We start from the raw sequence: 11,024 nt of genomic DNA, 5'->3' as shown, positions 1-11,024 counted from the left end.
AATCCCCTCCTCCTCATCCACTCTCCAACCTGCATCATCTCCACATAAGTAAATTATTTTTACACAATAAAGCACCCATACAGAAAACATTTTCAGGTGTAAATAGGCCGGCTTTCATTTGAACAAAACTCTATTTGCTTTATTATTTCACAGGGCACAATTTACACTGTACTGGGCATTGGCATCAGCAGAGGGGAGTGGGCATGAACTGTCAATTTCCAAATTAAGGCACCAGAAAGACCTGGTATATTAGGCCAAAACTGGTGGGAAGGGGGAAATGAGTTCTTCCTCATCTCCCCGTGCTGGAATATGTTTAAGTGGAGAATTTTGATGAGGGATCCACAAAGCTGAGCTGATGGAATTACTGTGTTTTTGTGATTATTCCAGTCAGTGCTCAGTGACCCACTACACCCAACCCTCCCAGCCTCCCCTAAGTTTACAAAATAATATTTATTTTAAATCAATCAAATTTCCCTAGAGGTTTTCACCAGAAACCCAAATATAATTATAAAATCACACCATCTTCCTAACTATGCATGTATTATTCTAACAGAAAAATATATCTTCAATACAATGCAGAAAGAGCGAACATTTATAAAATGCACTTTAATGGCTTCCAAATAACAATATTAAACTTAGAGTTGAGCACATATACCACAATGAGAAGAAAAAGAAGAAGTACGTACGAGACGTGATTAGACTCTTACTATGGTTGGAATTAAGTAGCCTTTCCTTGTTTAAGTGAAGTTGATTCAGCTTCCATCTTCATTTCAGCAGCCTACTTATTCAAATCCTAGAAAATTGCTAACTTCATCCACACTAGGCAGCACAAGGGCCTGAGGGGATGAGCTTGTCTTTTATTTATTCACTAGGGTTCTATAGCATTGCTGTCTCCAAAGAGCTCCAGCCACTGCAGAGCATGTTCAGCTGATGTTAGACCAAGCTTTCATGGAAATAAGGAGTGGATCTATGTCTGAGGAGAAGTTACAGAAGAAGAGAGAAAACACAGGATGAGAGCAAGAGAAAATGGAAACGTTTTTAAAGGGGTGGGAGAGACATGAGCAGCCTAAAATGCCCAAATAAAGAAGTGAAGTCCCAGAGTCAGTTCTGTCCTTAGTTCATATGTGGGGAGTGTGACAAAGCCTACTGCTTCAGAGGAGCAGTTTTGAATATCTTCTGATTTTTAAATTTTGTGACAGACTCTCATTAAGCCATCAAGTTTCCCAGACTGGGCTTGAACTTCTGCCTCAGCCTCTCAGTGCTGGGATTACAGGAATGCACCACCACACCTGGCTAAAATCTCTGAATGCTTTTCTTAGAATTACATGTGTTAGGTAAACTTCTAGGAATCTCGCTTTTGATAGATTAAGTTCAAATGTCATATGCTGGTAAAATCTAGTGTTCAAATCAATGCTTACTTTATTATATTTTTATATGTTTGTATGTAATAAATAAAACTTCCTCCCACTTTTCCTGGGGCTGTTGTGACCAAGTTTTGTGTTGCTGTTTATTTTGTTTTGTTTTTTAATAGTCCATACCTTCTAAAAAGTCCTAGAAGTCACAAAGAGAAAGGGTAGGAGGTGGCTGGGTGCACAGGAGGTCAGGGGAACCTCTGCCAGGACATGCTTTCCTCTCCTCCCCTGCCAGTGTGACTGGGGAGCTGTCCAGAGGCCTCTTCACCCCTAGCAACTGTTGGGCTCCTTCTATGACACTGAATCTCTACCAAACTCATTCCTTAGTGGATCCAGCCAGCTTCATGGGAATTTCAACACTAGCCGTAAAGAGAAAGTAAGGGAATGGATTATGGTGAAATCATGGGCAATATATGGCATTTAAAAAATTATATTTTGTGAGAAAAAGGGAGATCTGAACAGTTTATTCATTGTATATCCTACTTAATACTAAACACTATTATTTATTAAAACACTGATAATTACTTACTTTAAAGATTAAACACTGACAGTCCAACAAATGACTCATAAATAATTAAGTCTGGAGCAGATGGAGTAGAATGAGAAGGAATAGAGGCTAGAACCCTTATTTTACCCATGAGAGCTCGCATGGGGACAATGAACATTAGAGAAGGTATAATTGACCCCCAGTGAATGCCATTTTTGTCACTGCGTTGGGAGACCACAGAAAGACAAATGCTCCTCCTGGCTCAGTATTTCAGGTGGATTTAATTCAGCACAATTCTCTAGTTTTTGGATCGTGGTGTTATACCTGGAGCTAAGACAAGTCTCCAGCTTACTCCACTTGGAATCCATGAGTGGTGCCAGAGGGACACCTCAATGTCATATAATAAAAATGTGTTTGGGATGGTTTTTAAAATTCTTTTTTCTTTGATTTTTCAAATCAGTGTCTTATCAGAAGATTATAAAAATCAATAAAAAAAGAATATTTACTATTCATAAGTATTTGAAAAAAAGGCTGGAAGCTGTATAAAGGGTGGTAAATGTTCATTTCTATTCCTTTTAGAAAGCAATTTTATCTTTAGATAAAATTAGAAGCTTTTGTTTTATTTCAAAGATCAGTAAGTGAATTCTAAATCAGAATAATTGATTAATAATGGTTTATTTATTGCGAGTGAACGCACAATGCTTCAATTCAGTATCGCAAACTTACTTACGGACTGACCAAAATTAATGTTTGAGAATACTGATGGCAAATAGAACACTGAGATGAAATGTAACTGGAATAGAAATGAAACTATAGCTCTTGCTTGTTCTTTAAAAAGCAATTTAAAACAGTCCTTACAAACAATAGAGTGCATTAGAAAGGTGGGTTAGGCCAAAGACACAGTGGTGTTACCTAAACTCAAGACATGAAGGCTTTATGTTCCAGGACTTTGAATCCTGGGGGACAGAGAAGCACGAGGAATGGTCAGTAAGACTGTCCCTGCTTTAGTGATGATTTGGGCTGAGTGCCAGCTTTCTGGGCTTGCCTTAGCACTTCCTTATCCCCTAGAGCAGCTCTGAAGCCTCCCGAAGGTCCTAGGAAACCCAGAAGGCTCTCCAGTATGTTTTCTTCTGCCTAAGAGGCCCAGAATTGGTTTTGTCACTGAAACTAGAGGGCTTATTTAGGTTTCCCTCGGTTTTAGTTTCTATTGCCTAAAACCAAGAAACCTGCTCAGAAAAAAACTTTGAGGTGGTCACCTGAATCTGTTGATTTCCAAATAATGAGATGCTGAAAACAGGGAAGGCCCTGCTCGGCCGTCATGCTTCTTGGGGACATGTTATACTTACGGTTGTGGAGTCAGAAGAAAAGACATGCTTGTTTATTATTTACTTACAGACAAGTGTCATCCTGGAGAATAGTCACAGAAGAAATGAAAAAGTATCTGGGTGTCCTTCACCCATCCAGCCACCCTCTTCCTGTGAGAACCGGGATCCAGTCTCCTCATTCAACCTGCTCTCAGGAAACTGAAGCGAATGAAAGAGGCCAAAACTTACTGCTCAAAGGCATCTACTCAGGAAAATCAAACTCCAGAGTATGACAGGCTGAAAACTAAGGAATGGAACTTCCTGATTTTGCCCATCAAATTCTCAAAAAAGAGTGAAGTGACAAAACGTTAGGTCTTAAATATAAGTGTGACACTTTCTGACAATTAAAATGGTGTCATCTTACACCCCGTCATGTCTGGGAAAGATATAATGTCAAATCACATAAGAAATATTTAACTCTGGTGAAATGGTTGCTGTGTCTCTGGGGGATTTATAGACATTTTACACACTTGTTTTAAAAAAGGAATCCTGAGAGTATTTCCAGATCGCACAGTGATGCAACTGTTTCAATAGGTAATGAGTACTATTTTTAATTTTGACAGCTTTTATTTTGGCCCATGGTTTCCTTTTTAATATGTTGGTGGCTGCTTTTTTATTCTCATGTAGAATCCATTCTAGGTTTCTCTTTCTTTTTGAGCAGAGTCTGACTCAAAGGTGAACACCATTTTCATATTTCTATCTTCTCGGTTCCCTCTTACCTGCAATTCATTTCAATAAAGGCTTAATTAGCCATTCACAAGTTAATGTGCCAATATTTTTAATTGATTGTGGCTCACATATCAAGGAAATATCCTTGCAAATTATCTCCTAAAGATTATTTCAATTTGCAGATGAAAATACATTATTTATTATATAGTGGTCCTAGCAGACAATAATTTTAAGCATAACGTAGGAGTGTACCTTACCCTCGGAGGTTGTGCTTCTAAAGTCAGTGTGTAAGATGAAAAATGTATGCATGGGCCATGGATGTAGCTCAGTGGCACCGCGCCGGCCTGCCAAGTGCAAGGTCCTGAGCTCAATCCCTGGTACAAAAAAAAAAATTTCTTTTTAAATAGAAAAATGTGTGTAGTCAAAATTAGCCCCTTGGCAAGGCCCATAAATGGCACTGCACTAGGCATGATAGCCTAGTTTCTGATGGCCCTACACAGTCTCACAGGTGACCCCTTCTTCAGTGGACCACAAGATCCTTAGCATGTTGAATAAAAACTAATTACTTTTAAACACTAGAATCACACTTAGCCTGACACTATAAGATATGCATGGGAGCAGCAGAATGCTATTACATCTCAAGCTCCCCACAAGCAAGGTGCTGTCTTCAATACGGCCTGAATGTCAGGCCTTATTTAAGCTGCTCCCTGACTCTTGTTACTTCCCTCCCCCTACCTACTTTTCTCTCTTTTTGCCAAGAATATGCAGCTGAATTTAAGCTAACTACTGTACATGATAACACAGGCCTATAAACAACAACAGTATCGATTGTTTCATGGCCCAGTCTGCTATCAGATGTTTCCACATTGTTATATCTGTATTGTTTCTTGTATTAACAAAATTCACACTTGAATTTCAAACCCCCTGGCAAAAGCTTCTATGCTCAGTTCTCAAAAGAAACCACAGAACTTTACTTGCAATCAACAGGGATAGACACTCAGCAGATTGTCCAAGACCTAAAGTCTGCTCACTCAGAAAGCCAGGGTCAGGCTGAAGTGCTTCCTTCATCTTTTTGCCCCTAAAGTGTTTTGAAGGTTCCTAGAAGATGCTTATGGTGTGAAAAGAAAGGAAAGGGGCAGTGAGAAAAAAGGTGGAGGATGCAGAAAGAAAAGAGCAAGTAAGGTCAGAAAGGCAAGAAGGAAATAGGGAAAGGGAGAGAGGGGAAGGGAAGGAGAGAGCTGGTGGGACAGGAGCACGTGTTTTAGGGCTGAGGCTACACACCGGGAACTTGGCAGCCTCGAGGAAAATGTACCTTCCAAACCTAATGATTAAACACCAGTTACTGTATCAGACTGCCTGGGTTTGAATCCTGGCTCTACAATGTAGTAGACGTATAGTAGATCTGAACCTTTGTCTTAATTACTTTTCTCATTGCTGAGACAAAATACTCAACAACCAAAGTTAAAGGAGGAAAGGTTTATTGCAGCTCAGTTTGTAGAGGTTTCAGTTCATACTTGGCTGGCTCCAAAGCAGGGTGCCACGGCAGAGGGGCATTGCAGAGCAGGCAGGCAGAAGGTAGCCAGCAACAGGCAACAAGTGACAACCAGTGGCCTTCTCTCTGTCCCTTATATCCTGTGCAGGCTGCCCACCCTTAGGGCGGTAGCACTCACACCCAGGGTGAGACAGCCTTAGTCCTAGCATTGCACCATGAATCAATCCCAGCCTCACACACCCTAGCATCAGTCACCTGTAACCGCACGAAGCTTTGGGGGGACATCTAGATACCAGTCACAACAACCTTTATATGCCTCCACTTTCTTATCTGAAAGATGGGGGTAGTGATAGTATCCTACCTCAAAAGTTGTGGACAGCATTCCACACTTGGTGGCTGGGACGGGGAGCACACATTACTGTGGCTACCCTTGCACGTCATGAAGAATCCACCCACTTAGCAATGGAGAACCATCATTACTTCACAATGATGCAGTATAAGCAGTCCTATTGTTCCATAATGTTATGTAACTTTTCCCAGATGACTTTGCACCTGAGAAAATTGAAAGAAATAATATGAGGAGGAGCATAGTATGTGAAGGTCTTCCATAGATGGGTCTTCCTTCTGGTTTCTGCTTTGTTTCCAGGAAGAAAAAAAACTTCCAACATGTGCTCTGCAGGTTGATGCAGGCAGCCTTGAAAGCCAATGTCTAACCATTGTCCATCCTAAGTGAAGATGTTTGCAGTATCCTCCTTGATGATGCTGTAGAGGGATGACAGTCTCTGTGATCCCCAAATGCACTGAGTTATTAGCAAGCTATTTGTACTGTCAGATTAATAAGATGTCTTGACCAAAGAAAAGTTCCAAAGTAACACATTCTTTCCCTCTTTGTTTAGAAATAGCACTCCAGGTTTCTTCAGTGAATCATCCATTCCCCATGCAAAGGCAACATGGTTTGAGTAGAGCCGATATTCTCCATACTTCCTACCGGATCAAAGGGTGGCCATGACCACACTGTCCTTCTGGTGACAAGGACTGAGTCAAAACCGGACACTCGAGCCAAGTTTGGCCAAGGAGAATCCACTCTGGGATATATGCAGCAACACAGGAACATTGAGGATGTTGGGGCAGTGAAAGGACAATTTGAGATGGTTTACAAATCAAGTTCATTGTTCAAGGAAAAACAATAAGCTCAAGTCTTCCTTGTGTCCATCTTGTCATTTAGATGGAGAATATGAACCCAATTATGTTTGGAAAATGGTCTATTATCCTGCCCTCATTGAGGAAAGAAGAAAGACACACAGCTTTGGCATCCTGTTGAAAATTCCGAATGAAATTATCCTTCCTGCTGGATAATAGGCCTCCTCATGACCTGTGTAGAATCCCAGCACTATTATTTATCATTGTTGATCAGTTTTAAAGTTCCGAGGGCTGTGGGCTCACAATTACAAGAGGAAGAAGACAGGTGTGCCTGGGAAATTATGGAGTTGCTATGAGACGTTAATTTCATTTTCTCATTAATATGTAAGCACAGAGCATGGGCTACACGGTGTGTACAGCCGGGGACTGTGGGTTTCACCAGAGGCCGATGCAGCCACAGCCACACTCCATGGGGAGCTCACTTTCTGGTCGGGACATGTTGGAAACAGTGAAGCATCAACGTATTCACAAGTGAGTGTATAAAGTAAATTCAGAGAGTGTGAGTGCTTGAATAAATACAAATAGTACAAAGAGCAAGCAGCTTGTGGGATTTGCCTCTTCAGAGTGACGCAGCTTTGCCGAGGAGTGAAAGGGCTCATGCCAGGAGGACCAGTGCGAACCTCTGGTTTAGGAGACAAAATACAGAATAATGGGTTCACTTTGAAATTCCAATAAACAACACAAAGCATTTAATAGCCCAGGTAACAAAACCGCTTTTTTTTTTATTAAATTCTTTTATTGGTACATTGTAGGCATACAACACAATTACATTTCTCATTGGGAATTGTACCTTTACATAATGCATCTTGGTTCTTCTTTTTTCCCCATTCCTAGCCCTCCCTTCACGCCCTCCACCCTTCCCTATTTACAAAGACTTTATTTCCATTTTTTCCATTTCTCATCATTTTTCCTTTCCCTTCTTTCCTTTCCCCTGCCCCTCCCACTACCCCTACCCCTTTGGACCTTTTCTTTCTAGTTTGCATTATCGATTATTCATTCGAATAATTGGTACATCTTAGGTATACAATATAATGACATTCATCATTGGAAATTTGCACCTTTACATAGTCTCTCTTGTTTCTTATTTTTCACCCTTGCCCACCCCTCCCTTCAACCCCTCCAGTCCTCCCTATTTACAAAGATTTTGTTCCTATTTTTCCATTTTCTCATATTAATCCCATTCCCTTCTATCCTTTCCCCTAGCCCTCCCACTTCCTTCCCCTTTGCCCCTTTTCTTCCTATTTCACATGACCTATTATACATTTAGTCCTTATTTACACTTTCAGTTTCTCACACCAGAGAAACTATTCAGTATTTATTCATGTGTGTCCTATTTATTTCACTTAAGAGTACTGCCTCAATGTGCATCCACTTAGCTATAAATGTCTCTAATTTCTCATTTTTTATGGCTGAGTAGTACTCCATTTTATTAAAAAAACACATTATCTTTGTACAGTCTCCAGTTGATGGGCATTTGGGCTGTTTCCAAGTTTTAACTATTACAAACTGTGCTGCTATGAACATGGGTGCACATATATCACTGTGGTATGATTCTTTTAATTCTTTGGGGAAGATCCCCAGCAGTGGAATAGTGGGGTCAAATGGCACTTCCAGTCCTAGTTCTTTGAGGTATCTCCATACTGATTTCCACAGTGGTTGCATCAGTCTACACTCCCACCAGCAGTGGAGCAGGGTTCCTCTTTCCCCACAGCCCTGCCAGCACTTATTATTGGTTGATTTCATGATAGCAGCCATTCTTTCTGGAGTGAAGTGGAATCTCAGTGTTGTTTTCATTTGCATCTCTCAAATGACCAGTGATGTTGAACATTTTTTCATGTATTTATTTGCTATTTCTACTTCTTTGTCTGAGAAATGTCTGTTCATTTCAGATGCCCATTTTTGGATTGGGTCTTTAAATTTGGGAGGTCTGATCTTTTTAAGTTTTTTATAGATTTGAGATAGTAGACCTTTGTCTGAGGAAGAGCAGGTGAAGATTTTTTCCCACATTGTGGGTTGTCTCTTCACACTGCTGGTGGTTTCTCTTGCTGTGCAGAAGCCTTTTAATAAGAAGAGATCCCACTTGTTGTTTGTGCTAGTTCACGGGCAACTGAGGTTTTGTTCATAAAATCTTTTCCTACACCAATGTCTTCAAGGGTTCTACCTAACCTCTGTTCCAACTGGTTCAGAGTTTCTATTTTAATATTTAGATCTTTAATCCATTTTGATTTCAGTTTAGTGCATGGCGAGAGATACAGTCTAGTTTTAATCTTTGGCAAGTTGAAGCCCAATTTTTCCAGCACCATTTATTAAAGAGACTATCTTTCCTGCAGTGAGGGTGTTTGGCTCCTTTGTCAAAGATGAGATGGCTGAGTGTGTCTGGCATTGTTTCTGCATCTTCTAATCTGTTCCACTGGTCCTCAAGTCTGTTTGTTTGCCAGTACCATGCTGTTTTTATCACAGTAGCTTTGTAGTAGAGTTGCAGGTTGGGGATTGTGATACCCCCTGCCATGTCTCTGTTACCTAGAATTGCTTTTGCTATTCTGGGTCTCTTCTTGTTCCAAATGAATTTTTGGATTGTTTTCTCAAGGTCTATGAAGTATGCTGCTGGGATCTCAATTGGAATTGCAGTAAATCTATATAGCAGTTTTGGAAGTATGGCCATTTTCACTATATTAATCCTTCCTACCCGGGAGCAGGGGATGTCTGTCCATTTTCTGATATCTTCAATCTCTTTTCAGAGTGCCATAGTTTTCAGAGAAGAGGTCTTTGATTTCTTTCGTTGGGATGATTCCTAGGTATTTCAGTTTTTTGGATGCTATTGTGAAAGGAATTATTTGCCCTAATTCTCTCTCAGTGAGTCTGTCATTGGTGTAGAGGAAAGCTATTGATTTTTGTGTGTTAACCTTATAACCAGCTACTTGACTGAATTTGGTTATTAAGTCTAGAAGACTTTTGGTGGAGTTCTTGGGGTCTTCTATATAGACTATCATGTCATCTGCAAATAATGACAATTTGACTTCATTTCCTATCTTTATTCCTTTTATTTCTTTCTCTTGTCTAATTGCTGTGGCTAATGTTTGCAGAACTATATTGAACAAGAGTGGTGATAGTGGACATCCTTGTCTTGTTCCTGATTTTAGTGTGAAGGATTTCAGTTTTTGACCATTTAGTATGATGTTGGCTGTTGGTTTTTCATAGATGGCTTCTATCAGTTTGAGGTAGAGACCATCTATTCCAAGTTTTTGTAGGGTTTTTATCATAAAGGCATGTTGGATTTTGTCAAATGCTTTTTCTGCATCTATGGAGATAATCATATGGTTTTTGTCCTTGGCTCTATTGATATAGTGTATTACATTGATTGATTTGCGTATATTGAACCATCCCTGCATCCCTGGGATGAATCCCACTTGGTCAGGGTGTATGATCTTCTTGATGATCTTCTGCATTCTGTTTGCCATTATCTTATTAAGGATTTTTGCATCTATGTTCATTAGCAAGATTGGCCTATAGTTCTCTTTTTCAGTTGGGTCTTTCTCTGCTTTGGGGATCAAGGTGATGCTTGCTTCCAGGAATGAATTTGGGAGTATTGCTTCCCTTTCAATTTCATTGGAGAGTTTAAACAGTAGTGGCAGCAGTTCCTCTCTAAATGTCTTGTAGAATTCAGCAGTGAAGCCATCTGGGCCCGGGCTTTTCTTAGTTGATAAGTTTTTAATTACATTTTCAATTTCATTGGTTGATATTGGGTTGTTCAGAATTTTTAGTCTTCTTCGTTCAACTTTGGTAATTCATATGTATCTAGGAATCTGTCCATTTCTTGTGTGTTGTCCATGTTATTGGCGTATAGGTTCTGGAAGTAGGTATTGATGATCCTCTGGATTTCTGCTGGATCTGTTGTAATTTCACCCTTTTCATTCCTAATTGCATGGATTTGGGCCTTTTCTTTCCTTTTTCTGACAAGGTTGGCTAAGGGTTTGTCAATTTTGTTGATTCTTTCAAAGAACCAACTCTTGGCTTCATTGATTTTTTTGTATTGTTCTCTTAGTCTTCATTGCATTGATTTCTCCTCTGATCTTTATAATTTCCTCCCTTGTATGAGCTCTGGGGTTGTCCTGCTCTTCTTTTTCTAGGAGCTTGAGGTTCAGCATCAGGTTGTTTAATTGGGCTCGTTCTGTTTTCCTAATATGCGTATTCACTGCTATGAATTTCCCTCGTAAGACTGCTTTCATTGTGTCCCACAGATTCCGATATGTTGTATTGTCATTGTCATTTAATTGAAGGAATTGTCTGATTTCTTCTTTAATTTCCTCTGTGACCCATTGGTTATTCAGAAGTGTGTTGTTCAATTTCCATGTGTTTATGAAATTTTTTGAGTTTCTTTTGTTATGGATCTCCAATTTCAT

The 11,024-nt window shown here is 39.9% G+C and overlaps 1 long non-coding RNA gene across 1 annotated transcript; it reads right to left on the bottom strand.

Moving 5' to 3' along the window:
* Window positions 1-3,811: 3,811 nt before the first annotated feature.
* LOC110347081 (uncharacterized) lies at window positions 3,812-7,305 on the bottom strand. Its single transcript, XR_002391454.2, has 3 exons — window positions 5,786-7,305; window positions 4,190-4,306; window positions 3,812-3,982 (listed from the first exon to the last, which is right to left on the bottom strand). It is a non-coding gene; the product is annotated as an uncharacterized LOC110347081 (long non-coding RNA).
* Between the last annotated feature and the right edge of the window lie 3,719 nt (window positions 7,306-11,024).

This window comes from Heterocephalus glaber, unplaced genomic scaffold, assembly GCF_053883595.1.
Source record: "Heterocephalus glaber isolate CG9 unplaced genomic scaffold, H.glaber_assembly_v1.0 deba00001472, whole genome shotgun sequence".
In the NCBI taxonomy this organism is placed as follows: Eukaryota; Metazoa; Chordata; class Mammalia; order Rodentia; family Bathyergidae; genus Heterocephalus; species Heterocephalus glaber.
The sequence above is the reverse complement of the archived record's forward strand: the minus strand, read 5'-3'. Positions and strand labels throughout refer to the sequence as shown.